At 41.0% G+C, this 13517-nt stretch overlaps 2 pseudogenes; one reads left to right on the top strand and one right to left on the bottom strand.

Moving 5' to 3' along the window:
* Positions 1-8626: 8626 nt before the first annotated feature.
* On the bottom strand, positions 8627-9269 carry LOC129511136 (60S ribosomal protein L29-like; annotated as a pseudogene).
* Positions 9270-12164: 2895 nt separating this feature from the next.
* LOC129510854 (derlin-1-like) lies at positions 12165-12963 on the top strand (annotated as a pseudogene).
* Positions 12964-13517: the final 554 nt, after the last annotated feature.

Raw genomic sequence — 13517 nt, forward strand, 5'->3', positions numbered from 1 at the left:
GCCGAGCCCGGGACGGGCCGGGAAATGGGTCAACTGCGGCGCGCGGGAGGCCCGGGGCTTGCTGGGAAATGTAGTCGCGGGGCGCGGCGGCGGCGAGCGCGGCGGCGGCGGCGGCGGCCTGTGGGGCTGCCCGCGGCTGGGGCGCGGCCGCAGCCCCGCCCCCCCGGGTCCGCCGGGTCCGCCCCTGCGCGCGGCGGCGGGGGGGGGGCCGAGGGGGGCCCGCCGGCCCGGAGCGCGCGGGTTTCCTCGCCAGTCCCCACCCCTCCTCGCACGCGGAAGTTCTCAGGCGGCGCGCCCTGTTGCACACACACACACACACACACACACGCACACACGGAAGTCGTCGCGCCAAGATACCAGGCTGAGCTGCCCATCTCTCGGGGCTTCCTGGTGGTTCTGCGGCGGAGCAGGCTCGGGGCGGGGCTCGGAGGTCCGGCTGCTGGACCGGGGATCGCCCGCTCTCTGGCCTCCGCTCCCCTCGGCCCGACCGCAGGGCTGCTCTGGCTGCAGCTACGCCTCAATCCTGGATGCCCGCTTATCGCTGTCGCTCCTCTCTTTCGTTTTCTCTCGGGGGTTCAGACCTGTTGCCTGCTCAGTTTTCACGAATAAGGAACTCTAATCACCCCTCTCTCCTACACTAGCCCCCCACCCCTTCCAGCTTCTAAATTCTGGGTCGCTGGCGCCTCCTCTGAAGCCCTGCTCGGCCGAAGCCCCCTCCTCCTGCAGGCAGTCCTGCAACAGTCCTGATCCTGGAAAGCTTCCCCTACCCAAGGCTGTTGTTTCCGTCTCCTTTTGCCTACCTTTTCCCGCGCAGTTCTTACTCAGTCCGACTCCGTGGATATTTGATTGTCGGTTATTTCGGGCACTGTGGATGTGGAGGTAAATGACCCGGTTCCTGTCGTTCAAAGGGAGATTGCCAGACAGTGCTTTAGATCAACACTCCCTGAGAACAAAGTCCCCTTCTCTTCTCTGCAACAGTCTTAGGTGTCCAGGCGCTTCTCCCTTTTTCTCTTGTCCCCTGGTTCACCTGCTTAGCCCTACCGAAGGTGCACCAAAGTCCTTTCAAGGGTTTCTCAGTTAAGTGTTATCCTCCGAAGCCCCTGAAATTATGTCACGGTGAGTTCACACAATGAAAGGAAGGCGCCTGGAAAAATCTAACAAATAATGGAATGAAGCCCTTATCTTGTCCTCATAATGAGTTATTAGTAATTCTTTTGTTTTGTGGAATGGACTTCTGGAAGACCAGACCTGATGGCTGTGAAAAAAAAAATTTAGACATTTAGGCTGGTTATTGACATGTCAGGGAAGGACATCCTGTTCCTGTCCTCCCCTCCCCCCCATCCCTTCCCATAGCTACTTGTGGAAAGGACAGGAAACACACTGTATCTGCTCTGGTTGCAAATAAAGATGGCAAGCTCTCTTTTCTCACTTATTGAATGTTTCTGCTTCATGAATTCATTCTTTATTATAATAAAAGTTGGATCCAGCCTTGGCCAAATTCCCTGTGTCATAAATTAATTTAGCTGTAAGTGTCCTTTGAGACACTGCCCAATCCTCTCATTTTACAGCTCAAGAAACTTAAGTCCAAAGAAGTTGAGACTTGTCCACAATGAGGCTTTGAGTGGATGTCATAGCCAAAATTAGAAACCAGAATTCCTGACTTCTAGCTCATTGATCTTTCCATTAACATGTTGCCTTCTTTCTTACTTCGCAGGTCTACCAGAATACCAATGAGTTAATAATGCCACAATGGTATATTTTTTTTCATCTGGAAGATTTAAATACTCCTATGAATTGTGAATGTTAAAAGTTTTTTTTCCTCTAATAGAAGACATGTCTGACAATTCCCTGAAATAAATTTTGTAACACACTATAAAACAATTAAATCTAATGGTAGCTATTTAAGAACCCATAAGTCCTATAGCTAGACTACCAAGAAAAAAAAAAAAGAGGACTCAAATAAAGAAAATCAGAAATGAGAGAGGAGATATTACAACTATATCACAGAAATACAAAGGATCATAAGAGACTGCTATAAACAATCATATGTCAACAAATTGGACAACCTAGAAGAAATTAATAAGTTATTTGAATTCCTTATCAAGACTTAATCATGAAGAAACAGAAAATCGGAAAGACTGATTACTACTAAGTAGAAACAGGAACCAATAACATCCCAATAAATAAAAGTCTAGGACCGAATGGCTTCACTGGTGATTTCTATCAAACATTCAAGGAAAAATTAAAATCAATCCTTCCCAAACTCTTCCAAAAAACAGAAAAGGAGGGAAGTCTTTCAAACTCATTTTATGGGGCCAACATTACCCTGATACAAAAACCAGATAAGTTTGCCACAAAAAAAGAAAATTGTGGGCCAATATCCCTGATGATCACAGATGCAAAAATCATTGACAAAATATTAGCAAACCTACATTGAAAGGATCATACACCATTGTCAAGTGAAATTTACTCTAGGGATGCAAGGATAGTTCAACATCTCCAAGTCAGTAAGTGTGTTACACCATGTTAACCAAATTCAACATCCATTTATGATTCAAAAACAACACTCCACAAGGCAGGTATAGAGGGAATGTACCTCAACATAATAACAGCCATCTATGACAAGACAACAGCTAACATGATACTCAATGGTGAGAAACCAAAAGCTTTTCCTTTAAGATCAGGAACAAGACAAGGATGCCTAATTTCACCACTTTCATTCAACATACTACTGGAAGTCTTAAATTGAGCATTTAGGCAAGAAAGATAAATAAAAGGCACCCAAATTGGAAAGGAAGAGGTACTATTTGTAATTTATTTGTAGGTTTCATGATATTATATATAGAAAACCCTAAAAACTCTATTAAAAAACTGTTGAAACTAATAAGTGAATCCAATAAAGTTGCAGGACACAAAATCAATACACAAAAATGTTGTATTTCTTTTTTTTTTTAATTTTTTTTTTATTTACAATAATCATACAGAGAGAGAAAGAGAGGCAGAGACACAGGCAGAGGGAGAAGCAGGCTCCATGCACCGGGAGCCTGACGTGGGATTCGATCCCGGGTCTCCAGGCTCGCACCCTGGGCCAAAGGCAGGTGCCAAACTGCTGCGCCACCCAGGGATCCCAAATGTTGTATTTCTATACACTAATAATGAACTATCAGAAAGATAAATTATAAAAATAATCCAATCACAAGGAATGAAAAAATAAAATACCTAGGAATAATTTGACAAATGAGAGGGAAGACATGTATACTGAAAACTAGCAGATATTAAGAAATTAAAGAAGACATAAACAAATCGAAGGATATTCCATGCTCATGGATTGGAAGAGTTAACATTGTTAAATGTCCATACTACCCAAAGCAATCTACAGATCAGTGCAATCCCTATCAAAATTCTAAGGGCATTTTTCACAAAAATAGAACAAGCAATGCTAAAATTTGTATGAAACATGAAAAGGCCCCAAATAGCCAGAGCAATCTTGAGCAAGAAGAACCTCAATTTTATTCCTCACTCTACAATTATCCAAATCTAGAAATCTTGGACAAATGTTTTAACTTTTTTTTAGTCACCATTCTGTCATTTTTAATATGAGAATGATGTTTACCTTACAAAGTTACCATGAAGATTAGATGAAAAAGGGGCACCTGGGTGGCTCAGTCAGTGAAGTGTCTGCCTCTGGCTCAGGTAATGATCCTGGAGTTTTAGGATTTAGCCCTGCATTGGTCTCCTCCCTCAGTGGGGAGTCTTTTTCTCCCTCTGCCCCTCCCCCACTGCTCGCATTTGTGTGTGTGTGTGTGCGCGCGCGCACACACACATGTTCTCTTTCAAATAAATAAAATATTTAAAAAAATTATATGACAGAAAAAATGTGAAGTACCCCAGCATAGTGCTTGACATAGAGCATATAACAAATAATGATAACTATTATTGTAACAGAGTTCAAGACTAACCGAATAACACATAAGAATAATAAATACTGGGGCTCAAAAATTATTCTTTTCTTTCTCATTCCCTACTTAGAACTTTAATTCATCTACCTCTGAAACTAATGATGCAGTATATGTTGGCTAATTGAATTTAAATTTTAAAAAAAAGGAAAAGAAAAAAGAAAAAAATTTAATTCAGCGGAACTAAAATAATCTTCAAAAAATTCACATCTATGCCTCACCATTAAACCTCGGACCTGAAGGTGTTGCTGATTTCCTGTTTATTTCATTTTATAATAAATAAAACGTGTCACGCAAAAGATAAAGTTTCCTTCTGAAGCACAGAGAGCAGCTGTCAAGATGTTGTTTTATGTATTGGTTTAACTAATTTAAAAAGCAAAAAATTGTGGGACGATTGGGTGGCTCAGTGGCTGAGCATCTGCCTTCAGCTCAGGATAATTCAGGGGTCCAGGGATGGAATCCCATATGGGGCTCCCAGCAGGGAGCCTGCTTCTCCCTCTGCATATGTCTCTGCCTCTCTATCTCTCTGTCTCCCATGAATAAATAAATAAAATCTTTAAAAAATAAATAAAGTGAAAAATTGTGAAATGCTAAACAGTTATTTAAATAATTGTAGTGCTTGCTCTTTTTTTGTTGCTCTGGGTGTGTTATGTGGGATGGGGATTATAGTTCCACGAAATGACAAGTCATCTACTCTTTTTTTTTCATTTTTTATTAAAATGAGTGGCTATTTAAAACAACAACAACAACAACAACAACTGTCCAGGAGTCCCTGGCTGGCTCAGTGGTAGAATGTGCAACTCTTGAGACTCTTGATCTCAGGGGTCATGAGTTCGAGCCCCATGTTGGGTGTAGACTTTACTTTAATTTTTTTTTAATAGAAAAAATAAAAACCTCTCCAAAATGACCATTCATCTGGGTCTCTGACTTTTTAACTGCTCCAAGAAAAGTCTTCAACTTGATCTTCATGGCTTTTTCAGAATTCTGGCCAGAGAGTAGACCACTTGAGTGGAGATAGGCCTGTGCTGGCATGAAGAGAACTTTGGGGAACATATGCAATAGCCCACTGTTTATCAGCCTCTATAATATCTGCCACTCCCTGATTGCCCTGACCTCTCCTTGCTGCCTCCCCTGCTTCTACTTTTCTTCAGCCTCCAAACTTCCCCTCGAGATTTGAAGTCTGGTAATAACTAGGTTGGGAAAACAGCCAATAACAGATTGGGAAGTGAAGGCATTCCATTAGTTGAAAATGTTCTTGGAGTTCAAGAATTAAATATACATCATAGTCATGTGATAGAATGGGAAAATCTCCTCTATCATCATTTATGATTATTCTTATTTTTTTTGGAAGGGTATGGTTGAAATTAGAGGGTTGCCCAATTTTCTTTTTTAAATGAAATTTCATTTTATTTGACTAACACTTTTTAATACATTTGACTAATTAAGTAAGATTTTATTTTGAAATTAAAATTAATTTTAATTCTGTAGTGACTGATGTGTGGAGGAAGAAATACTTAAAATCTAAAATCAGGATTGCTTTCATTATCTATATTGCTAACACTGCAGGAGACTAAAATGATAATACACATCTGAAACTGTAGCAAGACTTCTCTTAGAATATAGAACTTAAAGTTCTATTCCTCTAAGCAACAATCAATGGGTTTTTGAACCCATACTTTTTCTTTCTCCCCATCAGCTCCATCCCTTGCCTCTCTACCCATTTCTCTTTTAACATTTCCAGTGAATGGAACGTCTACCCTACAAGTTCTTATCTTCCTCCTCTTCTCTACTTTAATAACTACAGTGCCCCCATTTCTAAGGAAGGAATGGAATTTCAATTAATTCATGTATCTCCATTACATAAAGATAACCGTTGTGGGACTTGGGGTAGGGAGAGAACATTTTTATAAGCTGGCTCTTCCTGCCAACCGTGCAGCAGAGATGTACTGGTTTTTAGGTGAAGCCTTTGCTGAGAAGATACCCAGTTGTCATGTGGATTTGAATTGCTCAGAACAGTATCTCCCCCCAAACTCCTATCTGATAGCCCTGAAATATAAACTAAATCAGTTCTCAAAAGAATCCAAAGTGGTACCTTTTTTTTTTTTTCAAACATGACAGGGAAAAATCTGGGCATTATGCCAGAAAAACAAGAAAAGTGAGTGAGGTTAAAGAGGTCTGACACATTTTTGTTTTAGATTTTGGAGACCTCTGTTTTCTTAATGTTTGTCTAAACAAGATTTGGTGTGTTTTGTATGTAGTATATATCTCTCTCCCTCTTCCCTACAGGCCTTCAATATGCTACTGCTGTTCAGTATGTATTAATTTTAGCACTTGCAGTTAGTTGTTCTCTGTAATGGAAAATCCTGCCATTATCTATGTTATCTCCTTTCCCAGATTTCCCCCCAGCTGCAGGACATGAAGTAACAAAAGGAGTGGTTTGAACCAGCTTATACACACTTTCACGTGAAATCATAATGTGTAACATTATAACTTGTAAGCTGATTGTATTCAAGCTTCTGGAGCCAATATATGCATTTTCCTTACAGGAGAAAAAGATCATTTAAATAATCTAAATAATACCATTTTTAGGATATGGCAATAATCACATTAATGCTGCAATGTTTTTACGAGAATGCACCAGATTAAGACATGAAGGAAGAGTATAAATCAATTAGCAGAAGGTGGAATGGAGCTTTTTAAGCAAAATTCAAACACTTGAGGAAGAAAAGTACTTACTGCATTTGAAAGAAGTCCAATATAGCTGACATAAAGAGCAAGAGGAGGGCACCTCGGTGGTCAGTGGTTGAGCGTCTGCCTTTGGCTCAGTGCGTGATCCTGGGGTCCTGGGATAGAGTCCCACATTGGGCTCCCTGTGAGGAGCCTGCTTCTCCCTCTGCCTATTTCTCTGCTTCTCTCTCTGTGTCTCTTATGAATAAATACAATTTTTTTTAAAAAAAAGCACGAGGCAAGTAATAGCAATTATTTTTATAGCTAGTAGTTATGAGCATTTACTAAAAATAAATAATGCACTTTGTACATATTAGCTCAATCTTTACAACATCCTTAAGGGGTAAGTTCTAATTTTTTTTTAAAGAGTTTATTTGTTTGAGAGAGAGAGAGAGAGAAAGAGAGAGAGTGACCAGGGAGAGGAGCAGAAGGAGAAAGACAAACAGACTTCACGCTGAGAATGGAGCCTGATGTGCGGCTGAAAGCTAGGGTCCTCCCACAGTCCTGAGATCACAACTGTAGCTGGAATCGAGTCGGACACTTACCCAACTAAGCCACCCAGGTGCTCTTAACATTACTTTCACTTGACAGATCGGAACACTACTATGTGGCCATAGGACCTGCATGAGGAGGGAAGTAGGCAAGGGCCAGATTATGCAGGGCCTTGCAGGTCACCCTAAAAAACTGGTCTTTTTGCTAAGGTAAGCAACTGGAGAGTTTTCAGTAAGGTAAAAAAATTATAAAGATCATTTCATTTTCTGTATGGAAAATATAGTATCAACTGACATTTCTAAATTGTTTTCTAAGGGTCTGGTGCTATTTTTAAGGTCATTTGCAAGTATAACTTATTTCATCCACAGCTATTCTATAAAATAAGTATTGTTATTTTCATTTTACAGATGCAGAAACTGAGACACAGAGGGAATAAGTGACTTACCCAAGGTTACACAGCCTGTGAATAATGGAGCCAGATTCCAACCCAGAAAAACTGACCCTACAGTTCACACCCACCACTTTGCTGTATACAACCAGATGTGGTGATCTGCACTGCAAATGATAACAATGGCAATAAAGGCATTTAGAGGGATTTGACAAGATATTTAGGAAACTTGGTGATGAACTAAGCATAGTGAGGGAAAAGGTGGCAAGTGTCAGGGATGTTACCAAGATTTATGTCTCATATGACAGGATAAAATATTTGTGCTATTTACTGGGAAATCATGAATAGGAAAGTTGGTTTTAGATAAGAAGGTGAAGAATCCAGTTTTAAATTAATTGAGTTTGAGGAATCTCTGAGATAACCAATGGTAGGTAGTCACATTTCAGGTGTGAAGAGCAGATGAGAGTCTGGAGCTCTGAAAAATCCTATGTAGAAATACTTACCTCTGGGCTCCTAGCTGGCTTATTCACAGGGGCATGCAACTTTCGATTTTGGAGTCATGAGTTCAAGTCCCACACGAGGTATAGAGAGAACTTAAAAATTTTTTAAAAACTTAAAAAGAGAAATATCTGCTTATTTTTTTTATCAAACTATACTTCATACTATTTCCTCCAACTACTTATCATAACCTTGTGACTATTTTATATCCCTCCCCAAGTAGAATGTAAAAATAACCATGGCAGATTCTTTGCTTGACTGTTCACTATTTTATTCCCAATGCCTGGCACATAGGTGTTCCACAAATAATCATCCAGTGAATAAATAAGATAGCAGTAGATAATCTTACCACAAAATCTTTGACAAACAGGAATTCAAGTTCTCTTTGTGCCTATCCAGTGTCAGGAAATGCACTATTATAAGTTAATTGTTTTTAACAGCTTTCTTGGAAAAATCTCATTTTATATTCAATTGCAGACCACTTATTTGAAACATTGACCTGTTGATGCAATCGGCTCTCTGGTCCACCTGTCTTTTTTTTTTTTTTTTTTTTTTTTTTTACAGATCCTGCCGCAGGTTTATTTGTACAAATAGCACAGGAGGACACCAGGCCCATGCAGACAGAAGCCCATGGGTCATACCAGTCCTTCCGTCCTCACACTGGCAGGCAGAAGCCTCTACACTGGAGCCTTTGTGGGGGCCTGGGCACCTTTGGGAGCCTGTGCTGCAGGAGTAGAAACAGGAGTAGAAGCAGGAGCCAGAGCCGGAGCCAGGGTCGCAGCTACAGCCTGGGCCTTGGTTTGAGCCTTGGCCTAGGCCTTTGGCTGGCAGAGTCTGAGACCTTTGGCAATGCAGGCATGAGCACGTTTCCCGAGCTTGGGGTGAGCGATGTAGGCAAGTCGATTGAGCTTGCGGCTGCCGCCATTTAGAATCTTGGGCTTAATTAACCTCCTTGGGCTTGACAAGGGCCTTGATAGCCTCAGCACGCGCAGTCATGGCCTTGGCATTGTTGGCCTGCATCTTCTTCAGGCCCTTCTTGTTGTGCTTCTTGGCAAAGCGCATGTTCCTCAGGAACTTGGGGTCTACCCCCTTAAGAGATTCGTATCTTTGTGACCGGGGTTTCTTGATGCCATTTCTGTGCCATTTTTGTGACTGGTTGTGCGTGGTGTGGTTCTTGGACTTGGCCATGTCTGCACCAAAGCCCGCGGCTTCCCCTCTGGTCCACCTGTCTGAAGATGAATGGCCATACTGCCCTTCTTTGTTCTCAGTTCCTCTTTATCTCTTGGCTTGGATACGCATCAGTCTGTCATGCCTTTTTTTTTCCCCACAAAAAAGAGAGGTATTTTCCTATACAAACGGAAATGAGTTGGAAAGAAGGAAGATATTTTTTTTAATTTTTATTTATTTATGATAGTCACACACAGAGAGAGAGAGGCAGAGACATAGGCAGAGAGAGAAGCAGGCTCCATGCACCAGGAGCCCGACGTGGGATTCGATCTCGGGTCTCCAGGATCGCGCCCTGGGCCAAAGGCAGGCACCAAACCGCTGCGCCACCCAGGGATCCCAGAAGGAAGAGATTTAAAGAAAAAAACGAACAATTGAAGCTAAAGTTGGAAAAGCCAAACAAATTTACTTAAATTTTCATGGATTCTTTTGACTTGCATTGGAAGTCAAGGGGAAAAAAGGCAAATAGAGTATATGTGTATGAGAAAAACAATGTCTGAAATGGAAACCCACAAATTCTAATGGCAAAAAGAGATCGAGAAGTGTGGGTAGGGGACCAAGGCTGTGAACAAATTCTTCTGAAAGAAAAGAAAAAACAGTTGTACTGGTCCCTTGTGTGCATGCATGGTTCTCACATATTTGTTTAGAGACAGTACCAAAAACTTCAGGATAACTTTTCTTATGATTAAGAAATTATGATTAAGACATGAAATTTTTAAGTAAAATTTTGTGAAGTCCATAAATGACAATTTCATAATTATTTAATTATATGTCATAATTATTATTATTAATATAGAAGTAGTAATAGGTTTGTAATGATTAATTAGGTTTTAAAAGTAATCTGTGTGATGGAAAGCAATAAGGCAAGAAATTTATTTATAGCTGTACTCTAGCCATTTCTGGCATGAACCTAAAAATTCCAGTTAAGAATGAGGAAAATGTGAAGCATAGTGATTCATATAATTAAATGTGTTTTGAAAATTGGGCTAATTGTAGACCTTATTCAGCACTGTTTGAATGAAAAAAATGTTTGAAAGAAAAGAATGGATATTAAGTGTCTAGCTCAGTGCCTGGTGCACAACAGAAATGGCAGCTCTTTTTAATAGTCATAATCTGCAATATTTTAGCTGCTCTCTGGATTTAATATATTTTATACTGTCTTACTGATAGCTATTTTATATACATGTAAAAACAACTTATCAGACTAAATCATGTTTTGTGCTAATACTAAAGGACTGGCCAAACACTCTCTTGATAAAAATAAGGATAAACCTATAGACATGTACTTTTTATATATGCAAAAGATCATAGAGAGAATACCTAGTAAGTTTTCATCTACTTTTATAGATGAGAGAACTGGCCCCTAAAAGGTTAGGTTGTCTGAAGTTCTATCCTTAGTCGATAGCAGAATCTATTTGGGAAAGGGAAACCAGACTTCAAAGTTTAGTTCTAATTGAATTCAGAATTCAAATTCAAATTCGATATTAACAAGAACCTGGAAGGTAAATAAAAAATACTATTTCTTTTAATGTTAAAACTGCTCAGATTATGCTTCCGAAAGAATCCATTGGCTATCATCATGCTTCTTTTAGCTTCTCGATACTGGATATTTAGAATCAAATAAATAACGATTCTTGGGGTTGAGAATAATCTTAAGGATTAGGCAGTGAAACCAATTAATAAATATAATGTTTCAAACAGAGTTCCTTTTATAAATATTATCACAGAGAACTAGAAGTTAGGTTGTCAGTGGCTCAGAAGAGTTTAGAGAAAGTAAAAAGTAGTACTGGGGAGAGGAGGGAGGGAAGGAGGGAGGGAGGGAGGGTGGAAGGAAGGAAGGAAGGAGTAAGGAAGGAAAGTAGGTAGTGAGGGAGAGAGGGATAAAAAAAGAGAGAAATCATTGCTAATGCAAGATGCAGTCTACCTCAAGGTGGGAAATGATGGTAAAAGTCTAGGAGGTACCAAGAATAGCAAAAAATAGCCAAGGCAGAAATAAAGCTGTTGTTGTTTTTTAAAGATATTACTTATTTATTCATGAGAGACTCAGAGAGACATAGGCAGAGGGAGAAGCAGGCTCCTCGTAGGGAGCCCGAAGCAGGGCTCGATCCCAGGGTCCCGGGATCACGACTTGAGCCAAAGGCAGATCCTCAACCACTGAGCCACCCAGGCGTCCCAGAAATAAACTTTATACTTCATAAATAGGTGGCTGAAAAGGGGCTTATATATGCAAGAAACAAGAAACAAGCAATTGAAGAAGTCTAGAAGTTCCTTAAAAAGCTGAAGAGTTATCAACCGAGTCAGCAATCCACTCCTAGATGTATACCCAAGAGAAATGAAAACATGTCCAGCTAAAACTTGCACACAGTTGTTCTTAGCAGTATTATTTCTAATAGGCAAAGGGTGAAAGCAGCCCAAGTGTCCATCAACTGGTGAATGGATAAACAAAATTGGTCCACATACAGTGGAGTATTATCCAGCCATAAATCTTTTTTTTTTTTTTTTATGATAGTCACAGAGAGAGAGAGGCAGAGACACAGGCAGAGGGAGAAGTAGGCTCCATGCACCGGGAGCCCGATATGGGATTCGATCCTGGGTCTCCAGGATCGTGCCCTGAGCCAAAGGCAGGCGCCAAACCGCTGCACCACCCAGGGATCCCTATCCAGCCATAAAAAGGGAGGAAGTACTAATGTATGTCACCACATGGATGAAGCTTAAAGACAGTAAGTCAAGAGTGGCACCAAATCTGGAGATCTCTGCCTTCTGCTCCCTAGCTTGGTGGACTCCTCCATGCCTTTCACTCACAGAGGGGACCATGTAGCAAGGGGCCAGGGATGGGGAATTGGGTGGCTATGCACATTCTAGTCACCTAAAAGGTGAAGATGTCCCAAATTGGGGACTGGTTCAGGAGCATCCTGGCTAACATGCTGTTGGTTGGTCACTACTGTTGCAGTGCCCTCGTTGGCAAACCTGGTCTCATCAGCCTACTACTTACTTCTTCCTCTGGCCTGAAGAAGCCTTCCTCTATTGCTTCCAGATTTGGAGGCCAATCACCGCTACTTTTTATTTCCCCATGGATCCAGGAATTGGATTTCTTTATTTGGTCAATTTATATTTCTTATATCAATATTCTACATGCCTTGAAACAGGAGCTTTTGATGGGAGGCCAGCTGGCTATTTATTCATGCTCCTCTTTAACTGGATTTGCATCGTGATTACGGGCTTAGCAATGAATATGCATTTGTTGATGATTCTTCCTATCATGTCAGTACTTTATGTCTGGGCACAGCTGAACAGAGACATGATCATATCACTTTCATTTGGAACACAAATGAAGACCTGTTATTTACCATCGGTTATTCTTGGATTCAACTATATCATGGGAGATTCGGTAAGCAACGAGCTCATTGGAAATCTTGTTGGACATTTTTATTTCCTCCTAATGTTCAGATACCCAGTGCACTTGCAATGAAAAAATTTGGTATCCATACCTCAGTTTTTGTACCACTGGCTAGCCAGCAGGAGAGGGGAGGGGTGTCAGGGTTTGGTGTGCCCCCCATTCGCATGGGGGGAGCTGCTGATCAGAACAGTCAAGGCAGGAGGCACAACTGGAGACAGGACTTCTGACTTGGTATCAATGAAGGAGAGGCCTCTGGCCTGCCCACCAGTCACTCCCCATAGATGGTTTCCAGCTGGTGCTATGTGTGCTTCACAACCAAGTTCTAGCAAACGCTGTGAGACCCGACCCACACTGAATGTAGTCTTTCAGTATGTGACAAATTTTTTAAAATCCTGAATAATAAAATATGTTCAAGTTTCATGATTCTTATTCAAGTCCTTAACTGTGACAAAGAACAAATATCAACTGTGAAAACTTCAGAACTGACTGCAGTTTTTGGTGTCTTCGCTTCCTTTTCCGTCTGAATAATGGGTTTTGGCAGGTCCTGGTCTGCTGGCACCATCCTTGGCATCTGGGGTTGGGTCACCAAACCCTTGACAAAGGGACTCTTTTTTTTTTTTTTGACAAAGGGACTCTTAACTGGTTTTTGCACACACGCCTTGCTCCTTCTTTTCTCAACCACCAAATTTGCACCTACAGGAGGTTGCCCATAAAATGGTTCTGCCTTCGACAAGCTCTCTTTATTTACTGACTTTTGCCAAGGCCTGGTCACGAAGAACTAGACACCATTTCCCCCACTTTTGGTGGCAGAACTCTAACAATAGGGGAGAAGACT

The sequence above is a fragment of the Nyctereutes procyonoides genome, unplaced genomic scaffold, assembly GCF_905146905.1.
Source record: "Nyctereutes procyonoides isolate TBG_1078 unplaced genomic scaffold, NYPRO_anot_genome, whole genome shotgun sequence".
Lineage (NCBI taxonomy): Eukaryota > Metazoa > Chordata > Mammalia > Carnivora > Canidae > Nyctereutes > Nyctereutes procyonoides.